This window comes from Bidens hawaiensis, unplaced genomic scaffold (genome assembly GCF_021521415.1).
Source record: "Bidens hawaiensis isolate Kalapana, Puna unplaced genomic scaffold, B.hawaiensis_p1.1 tig00077704_1, whole genome shotgun sequence".
Taxonomy (NCBI): domain Eukaryota; kingdom Viridiplantae; phylum Streptophyta; class Magnoliopsida; order Asterales; family Asteraceae; genus Bidens; species Bidens hawaiensis.
This window is the reverse complement of record NW_027503370.1, coordinates 1-11282: the sequence shown is the minus strand read 5'-3', so window position 1 is coordinate 11282 and position 11282 is coordinate 1. Positions and strand designations below refer to the sequence as shown.

Below are 11282 nucleotides of genomic sequence, written 5' to 3'. Positions count from 1 at the left end.
TTACATGTGTTAGTATTCTAGCATTGTTAGCAAACTACTATGATTTGATTTTACAAATATTTAGTTAACAGAATGTAGACTTCCTTTTCGTGTTAGCAGTCCATTATACTGCTTTTTTACAAATAATTGCTTAGCAAAATGGCATTATCATATATCCATCCTTCATTGAATGAATACAAAAGAATCTTTACTTAGTCTTTAGTGATGGTTTTGAATGTTAGATACAAACAAATGTACTACATATTCTAGCTCTGCAATGAGTAATACATGTAAGATGCATATAGTCATATGAATATAAATCGTCTGTGTGGTTCTTATGTATAAACCTACAATTTTTCACTGGATCATTGGTAATTAGAAATTTATTTTGGTTCATATGTCGGGGAGGATGTCTTAACTTGTGTTGAGCATTTATAAATACATGGTGATTGTTCTCTTTGTCTTTTCGTTGTCAACAACTTGGGGTCTGGGGTTGTACGGATAAGCTATTTGATGTTGGAGCATTGATAGTTTGAGTTGCATCTAAGACCTGACAACGGCTGACTCGGATGCATTGTATCGAAGAAAAAGTTGTTAACCTAACATAATAACTTATTAGAAACATTAAAATACCATATAAAAACAAAGTTACTTTTTTACCTTCTTTGAGAAGGGTCTTGCCGGTCGTTTCCTTCTGGAGCATTAAAAGGTATTCTAGAAGTAATGCCGGTGTTAGAATATAAAGTGGAATAATTTAAATTACCATGTACCAAGTAAGAGGTTGTTTTTGAAACACTTATAAGGACCCTTGTAACCTCTCAAGAGCTGAACTCCCATCAAGTGTGAAGAGACTACAAAGTTTCACCTTTCAAACCAACCTCCACATTAATAAGTTTCTTTAAGTTTATTATATTAACTTAGTAGAAATTATATATTGAAAGAATTTATACAATAACACTTGAAATATCTCCAGAAAAGTACCAACTACCAAAAATGAAGAAAAAACAAACTACACTAAATATATGATTAAACAAAAAAAAACTTACCTAGCTAGAATTCTAGAAATATAGCCTCATCGTTGACATGTATCGCGATCCTGAAATCCTCGCCTCACGTATAGCTTGGGGCCTCTATTGTGAAATCATTTAAATAACATAAAACTAAACTAATGATTATATAATAATAGTTGTTGTCAATAGTATATGCAGACAGACCTGATTCTCTATAGATCTTTAATAAACTCCTGAGCAAACCCACGATAAGCAATTGGTGAAGTACGATGCGTGCATTTAATAAACATAAATCTTAAAATTAACAAACTACATGAGATCATAGTAATGGTCTATAAAGACTCTAGTCTCTTTTGCTTAATCTATGATCATAACCACATGTAGACTAATAAATTAAATTAACAATCACATTAATAAACATTCAAAAGAAACATTTCGGCAATATGTCCTTTGGCTAACTTGTCGACTTTTAAAAAAACCTACATCATCTCAACCACTTCAAGATTCGGTAACACATATAATGAAAGCGTGCAATTGCTTGTAAATATGAAAACTTTAGTTTTCTTTTCTTTCTTATTTTCTTTTTTATTTTTAAATGACGGATTAAAACTTGTGTGATTCAAGATTGCGCATTGCATAGTGTAACGATTCCGACAAATTCAGGTACACCCTAGCCGGAATATACTATTACGTGTTATTCAATACTGAATATATGAATTATAATGTGTTTTATACGAGTATATAAGATTCGCAGTACGAATTATACTCGAATATACAGCTAGTCGTATTGAAATTTCGATTAATCGATGAACGGTTATTGAAACCCGAACGAATCGGGGATTACATTATAGACGAAATATATAATGTTTAGTGATGTGTACGAAGTATTAAAGCTTCGGGATAAGTGAATTATAGCACAGAAAAAGGATTTCGATTTATTAGTACGTCGGTACGATAAACGAAACCTTTAACATCAAACCAAGCAAGAGACGATCGATCAAGCCGAAAAAGATGCACAATTACCGACAATATGATGTGTTAAGTCAATAAATGTCATGGTTTAAGTTTTTAAAGTTTTTAAATCGGTTTTATATAAATTTAAATTTTAAGCCGAAAAACGACCGTTTTGGCCTCGTTTTGACCGGAATTAAACGTTTAACCGAAAAACGAACTGAACCAGATTATCCACAACATTATCCGGATTACACAATCCGAATGTGTGGCCAAGGTTGAAGATGTGGGCCCCACCCCACACCTTACTAGGGACCGATCGGTCCAATACACACACCAAAACATTTCATTTTCTTTTTTTAACATCCCAACTCTCCAAATCCTCCCAACCCTACATACATTCATCCTAAATCCTTGATTTTTAAGCAAGAAACACAAGGTAAAAACATGGTTATAATGATTAATTCATAGTTTTGATTCCATAATCTTGAGAAAATGAGGTTTCAAATGAAAAATGGGTGAAAACCCGAGATGAAACCGATTCTTGCATGATCAAGTGATGTATACAAGTTATACAAGGGATCTTGGTCCAAGAAAGGAGTTAAAAGAGTCAAAAACGAATTTTTACGGTTAAAATCTTTGTTTTGATGTCTTAACCGAAACCATGAAAGAAATGGCTTGATTGTGGGTATAACTTGCTTGGTGTGGTGTTGTTGTGCTTGTAGGTGTTGTATCTAGTTGCTAGCAAAGGCTAGAAAGCAAGATCTTTGCGATCTAAAGCTAGAAACACAAGGTAGTTCGGTTTTTCGTATGATTTGTAAGATTTGGACAGATTGTGGTAGACTTAGAGTTGAGTCATGAAATTTCACAAAGATGATCTACACATGAAAATATGAGATCTGTGAAATTTTGGTAATTTTTGGATAAAGGATGAATATTTGGTGAATTTAATGCTCGGTTTTGGCTAAAAATGGTGAAAAATAGCTAAACATCATGAATAATTCTGGAAAAATTTAGATAAGCTTTTTATAACATATAAAAAGTCACACACAAAATTTCAGGTCCATTGGAGAAGTCTAAGTAGGCTTTCCGGTAAAACGAGTCCTAGGGTTTTCTAGCTCGGTTTTGGTGAAAATGGCATGAAAAATAAGTTTTTGGTTCTGTAAAAATTACTGGGAACTATATGGATGGCAGGAGTCATCCCAGAAGAATTTGGGATTTTTCTAAGGTTGTTTGGTATTTTCGACATATTTGGTGTTTAAAAGACGTTTAAAAATAGATAAATAAATGTTAAATATAGAAATTAAATCTGGAAATATTTTTATTAAATTCCTTACTGTCAAAAACTGAATTTTGCAAAATTTCAAGATCCGAGACTAAACGGATATTTATTTGTGCTAAATGGAACTTAAAAACAAAATTTTAAAGCTTAAAACGCGTAAACCCGGCAAAGTTCGCCTAAGCGAGCTGACTGATGTATAAAACCTTAAAAATGGACTATTTTCATGAAACTAAGTTAATCAAGTGAAAATAAATCATCCGAAAATAATTCGGATGATTTGGGTAATTTTACCCGATTTAGCAGTTTCCGGTGTATTAAAGACGGAAACGGGCCCCGCGGCCAAACGGGGTGTCTAAACCGAGCTCTAATTTCACCACTTCAATTAAAATATCAATAACAACTATTTTCGGGTCGTATGTGGCCAAACTCATTTTTGAAAACACAAAGACGAATAACCGTGCTAGGCACGCAAAACGAGAAAAACAAACTAATGGTAGTTTTGACTAAAGAACTCTAAGTGATATCACAATCTAAGTCCTGAGAAGTGTATCGGGGTTAACATTGTCCCCAGGATCGTGTACGGTACTGGGTTAACAGTGTCCCCGGACGTACCGGTTAACACGAATTTAAGTTATATTAATAGAAATTGTGTAGTAACGACTTAGGGATCGTATTACAGATCCGGACAGGTAGCCATGCACAGTATTACATCTTTGCTCACAAAAGGTGAGTTTCACGAGCCCCTTTTTCTGAACTGTTTTAAATATTTTCCCGGGGCGGAAAGCATGTTTATATCAAAATGTTTAAGTACATGCTGATCGCATGGAAATGAATGTATTTATATAAGTTTTTATTGTACGGGAATCGTACGGAAATGTACTAAGATGGTAATTGTCTGAGTTGCTAACATTGTAAGGCCCCGCAACACGAGTGATTAGCTAAAAGCCGGTAGAGTGTGAATAGTACTATTGGTCCTGACAAACCCAACTGGTCCGGCATGGATTTGCTGATGTTTCCCAGCCAGTTGCACATGTCTATTTTGGGTGTTATATATATTTTGCTATGTAATGTTAGACATAGCGGTTTGGGGCAGTTCCGTGGACGGGGGATATGTCACGGGTCCGTGGGCGGGGGATATGCCACGGGGATTGTGTGTGATAGTCAGAGGTTTCACTTGTGGGCTCAGCATAATTACATCGCTAATATATGATTTATTATAATAAATTGTCAATGTTTATTTAAATCTGTGAAACTCACCAACTATTCGTATTTGACCCGTTTTTCTTTCCATGCTTTTCTAGGTACCCCAAATTGGAATGAGTGATACGTGCTTGATGATGTGTGCTATTTGTGGAAGATTAAGGATCTATATTTTGCATTAAATATGTTAATGTACTATCGGTAAAACTTATGTGATAACACCTAGATAGTAACGAAACTCGGAACAATGTAATTCGTTTAAATTAATGTAGTGGTGTTTTCTTTATAAGCAATGCTGTTGATATCAGATGTGTCTGTTGCATCTCGTGTACGTTTCCGCTGCGGTTACGGGGTGTTACACATAGCTATGACGAAAAGCAAGCTAAGCTGGGATGCCTCAAATTACCATTTTGATTGAGAGAATTAGGGCTCCAAATCGAAGGCGAGCCTATTTGCAGTAGACCTTGAAACATCATTGTCTTCGTCGATCAAGCCAATGACGCTGCTTGCACTTTGTGTGAAGAAGAAGCAGGAAGCGAATAGTCGTATCGATCTCCCTCTTAGCTTAAAACCCTAACGCCATCACTTTGCCATCTTATCAACGGCCAATGGTTGAATCACCCCTCGATGACCGGAGATTTCAAAGAAATTGCAGTGAAGGTGGGAGGATGACTGATTTTTGAAGCCGGTTGAAAGGTTTACTGAATTGTGGAGAAAGAGAATAGCAGGCTTTTATGAGTATGATGAATCAACACAGGGCACAGCCGCACACGTGTTTAACACAAAAGCATCCAATATCTATGTGTTAAGCAGTTGTACTTTATTCTTGAAAACGACTAACCGAATTAAATAGTGAAAACGTCTCACGGATAGGAATCCTCAAATTAATATATATATATATATATATATATATATATATAATATGTCTCAACAAAAGGTCATTAGAAAAAACAAAATGTCTGCGGATGAGGAACCTGCAGCAGACCCACTCAATGCTGATACTGAAATCAAATCCTTCAGAGCTCTAGCTGGCCATTACGATGCCGACTCTCTCAAGGAATTCCTACATCAGCATGCACCCACCTCCATTCTTCTTTCTCCAACTTCCGATAAGCTTCACCGAACCGTCCGTATGATTATTAGCACTCTCTCTCGTCTGTCTGTCTGTTTAATTTCTTTCTTCTATCCGCAGGCGATGCATCATTTCTTTAAAGAAAGACTCAAGTTCTTGGTCACCGACACAGTATCCCTCATCAAAATGCATTCGTGTGAGATTCAATTCCAGCAAGAAACGCAAAGGCAGAGCTGACGACACACCTTATGATAGCCGGGGTTCAGATCACTTGGGAAGTTCCTCAGGTCATTCTTATTCTTCAATTACCCCCAACTAGAAAGTTTATATAATCCCTTTTGAAATGCATTTTCAGATTTCATCTATGTAAGGAAAACAAGAGGCATTAGGCGTGATTGGAAAGATGCTTGGGATTCAGGTTCTTCTTCTTACTTTATTCGGTAGAATCGGTGAAACTTTTAGTATATGTTTTCTCTCTTTCACCACTTTACGTTAATCCTTCCATCCCATATCACTTCTGTTTTTAATATCCCATACAATGTTACAACACATGGATTGAAAAAAACGATTTAATAAATATAATGTATGAAATTTTAAAAATCAAATAAATATGTAATCAATCAACACGATTCTTCTTTGAAGTAATACAGTAGTCTGTATTATTAGGGGCCTTAGAGCTTTATAATCTAAAAGTATCTAACAAACTTATATTTTGACTGCATGCTTAATTAAATTCAGAATTTATAATACATACGTACACAAACAGGCCGCTACATATGCATACAAAAGCATGTATATGTTATAAAGCTCAAACCGTGAAACCAAGCCATTAGCAACAGTTTGGTTTGGTTTCGGTTTTTGGTATCAGACACCCATCATTTATACCACAAACTAAACATGTAAATAAAACAATTCCACATATTAAACTTCAACTGACCAAAGGAAGTAGGAATTGAACGATGACATGATCGAATCGGTGAAGATCGGATGATAAGAAGCCCCAATTTGAGTGACTCAACTGTTACACACAAAACACATATATGAAAAATTGATTGATATTATTTTACACTACCAGTTAACCAAAATTCATAATCAAACTTGTATACCCTTGAATCCTTAATAGAGTAGACTGCATAGTGGGACCCCCGTTATTTGCATTACTTAAAGTGCTGATCGAAGTGACAACTTCACAGAGTGATCATCCGCCTGGAAATTAATAAAATTCAATTTTAGCCCATTCATTAAAGTAGCGCATATGAACCAAAGATGTCACAATTAGATATTTTTAACCGAAAGACCAAGAATTAGTTAAAATAAAATGTCTTACTTGTTGGTTTAAATCCGAGTAAAGCTTTAATTTCAATCTCAATGATTGGGCTCAATCCTCTTTGCAGCTACCAAACTGTGCAGTTTTAATGCACTTCTACACACATTTTTATAGAGGTTTCTGTATTATGAAATATATGATGTGTTTGCTAGTCAAAAAGTAATCCACTTATAAATTCAAAATGTAGATGCAAAAACAATTAGAAACCTGAGTTGATAATATTGAGTAATTGTTTAAATATTTTTTGATATACTAAATTGCAATATGGTAAGCAATTTGATGAATCAGATACATCATATAAAAAACCAAACTCTAATATGAAATCATTGAATCAGGAAAAAATAACTAAAAAAATTGTTTAGTCTTTCAGTAAAAGAAAAAATTAGGCCTTAAATAAACATAGTAACAAAATTTATTAGGGAAGAATTAGGGTAAAACGAATTACCTTTAAGACTTGAGTCAATTAGGACTTAGGAGAAACTATTTTTGCAGGTATAATCCTTGCTGGAAACCTCCTGGTATTATCAATTCCATCAACAAAACCATCGACGCTACATCCACCTGCACTGACGAAGAACACTACGAACCTTAATTTTTGCATACAGAGGGGTTTCATTAGTAGATAATCTAGAGAAAAGTAAAATAGGTTTAGGGTTTATATGAATCATAAAAGAACATAGATACAAATAAGGCCCGAACGATTGCTGTTAGAATGTACCTTGAGTTGAAGCCGCCAATTGACATGGTGGAGACAAACAAAATGAAGACCTATGAATGAACGAACGAACGATGAAGGAGGATGACATGATTTAGGGTTTAGAAGGTTGTGTTTCAAAATTTGAATTTTGAATTTGCAAATGGGAGAAGAGAAAGCAGATATGTGAATTAAAAACCTTGAAGGCTTTCACATGAAGATTCTTCAAAAATTGGAGTCTTCTTAGGTTGACACATCAGCACATGGCTTGTATGGCTGACACATCAGCAGCTGCTTTATATGAGGGACAAGTTTCCCAAATGGTTCTTCTTTTATTATATAGGGGAGATTGTCCATTTTTCTTGTGGCCACACACACCATTAGATCAAACAATATAACTTCACTCTCACTATATTTCTGTTATTTAGTTTTTATAAGGTTGGTCTTATGTATAAACACTCTGCACACTTGCAGTTACTAATATTTACTTTTACAGCCAAGGTCATTTGGATTTTCTGGTACAAAAGACAAGCGTGCAGTAACAACTCAGCAGGTAACTGTGTTCAAGCAGCGTGCAAATAAGTTGGCTAGTCTAAATAAAAGATTAATCGGAATTAAAGTTGGTAACTTTTGGTAAGCGCAATAAGTTTTAAACCTCTTGGTCTGGTCATCTTTAATCAATCTTTATAGTAACATAGAATCTGAATCTGTCACTGTGTTGCATGTAGTTATGTCAATGAAGGGCTTGTTCTTGGTCAACTCCACGGGAACCGATTCACAATCACACTAAGGTTTGTACATAAATGCATAAGATTCATTATTTTAGTTACATTAATTTTTTCCATAAAGAATTGTGATTATTTAATAATTTTTTGTAGGGGAGTGACTGCAGATTCACAGGATACTGTAAAAGCAGCAGTAGATGCCTTAGGAAAACATGGATTCATAAACTATTTTGGCATGCAGGTAATGTTATTCTGTTAAGTGCTTTTATTCCAATTTTCTTTACTTTATTCTGCTTGCCACATCAGTTTTTCATTTATTTTGTTACAGCGATTTGGTACTGGTTCTGTACCTACTCACCTTATTGGTGCTAAATTACTTTGTGGAGAATGGAAAGAGGCAGTTGGCATGATTCTTGATCCGAGGGATGGTGATATCCTTTTAATTTGAGTGTCGTGAAGTTATTTGAATGATTTTTCATGATTATTTGTTTTCTTTAATATAATATTTTGGACACAAAAGGATGATATAAGGAGGATAAGGGAATACTATAAAGAAAGTGAGGACATTGATGGGACCTTGAGACAACTACTCGGTTTCTGGTAGCTGAAAAGGCCATAGTAAGTTTCTTGTTAATTTCCTTTCGTATGTTTATTTATTAATTAATATTCTTTTTTTATGTTTTTTTAACTAGTTATGTTTTTCTATTATATCAGCTGCAGTGTTTAAAAAAGAGTCCCTGGGAATTACTTGCAAGCTATGAAGGCTGTACCTAGGACCCTTAGAATGATGTATCACTTTTGTTATTAAAGTTCACTTAGGTTTGAGTCAAAATGGGTTCAGGCTAAAACGGGCTCGGGTCAGGATGAGCTGGTTTAAATAAGGTTAAATTTGGTTTGGGTCAAATCGGGTTCTGGGGGTTCTGGCTAAAACAGGCTCAGTCAAAATGGGTTGCTTTGTAAAATGTATGAAGTGATTAAGTTATCAAAAATAGAACAAAATCATATCCCTATCACCAGCACCAAAGCCAATAGCATCAAAAACATAAATTAAGAGTCAACCTCAAGAAATGGATCATGAAATTAAGCATAGTTATTAAAAGCTCTTGCTTCTTGTGCCGAGGCTCATTTTCCATGCGAGGCCCAATATATGCGCTAAAGTTCTTAGGCCTTCGCTTCTTGAAGTTGACGATACCTGAATAGGTACTGATGACGTATCAAGAACAATGATCATTTGAACCTTTACTATTTATTACTTTTTGAACTTTTGGTTTTCATCTTTTGAACATTTTGGTATTTGAACTTTTGGTACTTTGGAACATGATAGAACCCCGAAAATAAAATATTAAATTGATAGAAATAAACAAGAACAAGGATATTTGGCCCGATTCGAGAGGGGCTAGTCTACGGTTCATCCGATTCGAGAAGGATTAGATCTCCGATTAGAAGAGGTATAAAAACCTTAAATTTGATAAACATAAACGTTCATAACCTAGAAACTATAACAAGAACCTATAAAATAGACACACTTTTATTAATAATTGCTGCGGTTACTTAAACCATTCAACATCCTCACCCATTTATCTTCCTTGACCCTTCAACTTAAGACAGGTTAGTATCAGAACATTTATAATGGTGATATTAAATGTTATATAATGGCTTTTGTTTATTTAATATGAAGAATAGTAGTATATTTCTAATACATAATATATATAAAAAAAATTTATCAAGTGTGCTTTTTTTTTCTTAGGCCCCTCACTTTTTTTGTGCCTAGGTCCTAGGCGAGGCCTATGCGCCTTGAGCGCACTAGATAACTATGGAAGAAAGATACATACAAATTACAAATGGTAAAATTCTTGTGCTGTAAATAAATGGACGGCAATTAACAGCTGAGTTCATGAGAAATATGAATCTGAATGATTACAATTAAAGAGTTTTAAACCATGATATCAGTTCTCTTAATCTGATAATTTGCTCCCAAAGTTTACAATCCTGATTCTGAGCAATCGATTTTCAGGTAACCAAACTCTTATTGTAACCAGAATTTTGACATCAAAACCCGCTTTGAATCAGAATCGTAAAGTTTGATGTACATTTAATAGAATTCACATCCTGTTTTAACACTTTTTAATTGTTATCATTTAGGTTAATTTGACATATTATGATAATTATAATTCTCATGAGCTTAACTGTTTATTGCTATCCATTTATTTGCAGCACTTGGTTAGTGCTACAAGCTCTTGATTTTACCATTTCTATTTGAATGTATGCTAATTCCATTGTTATTTCTTGATGTTGAGTCTTAACTTATGTTTTTTTATGCTGCTGGCTCTGGTGCTGGCAACAGGGCTATGATTTTGTTATTTTTGTTAATAATTTAGTCATTTGATACATTTTTCTAAGTTGACCCGAACCTATTATAGTCAGAACCTGTTTTGACCCGAACCAAGTTGAACCTTTCTTAAACCAATCTACCCTTGTGTGATTCCTGTTGAAGCATATACTCGAGGGGTCGGGTGCAGGGCGGACGATTCCGAACCAAGTTGAATCTTTTTTTAACCGACCCATCATTAGCCCGAACCTGTTTTGACCCTGCCCACCTATTTTGCCAAGCCTAGCCTATATTTATGTGTTAAAAGAAAGTTGAAAGCTTGTTAACTACTTGTGCTTTATGCTTTGTCAATATAAAATGAATTTTGTCTACATTTCAGGTATGTGCACAGTTACCAAAGCTATCTGTGGAACCATGCTGCTAGCATGAGAGTGCAAAAATACGGTCCTGAATCATTTATGATTATTTTAAAAACATGTTTCAATAGCTTATGTTTTGCTTTCCTGTAAATGTATTTTTGTGTATTACATTCTTGTAGAATTAAAGCTACCTTCAATAAAGAATTTTGTGTTTTTTCAGGGACTGATCTAGTAGTATTAGGGGATTTAGTTTATTGCAACGAGGAAAGTTGTAATGAAGTAAGCAAGTTGATGATTCTGAATATGAAGACATTGTGTGCAATGATTCCTCTGAAAATAACCATTTAGATGAGG

At 34.6% G+C, this 11282-nt stretch overlaps 1 pseudogene; it reads left to right on the top strand.

Moving 5' to 3' along the window:
• Positions 1–5377: 5377 nt before the first annotated feature.
• Positions 5378–11275, top strand: LOC143606858 (multisubstrate pseudouridine synthase 7-like; annotated as a pseudogene).
• Positions 11276–11282: the final 7 nt, after the last annotated feature.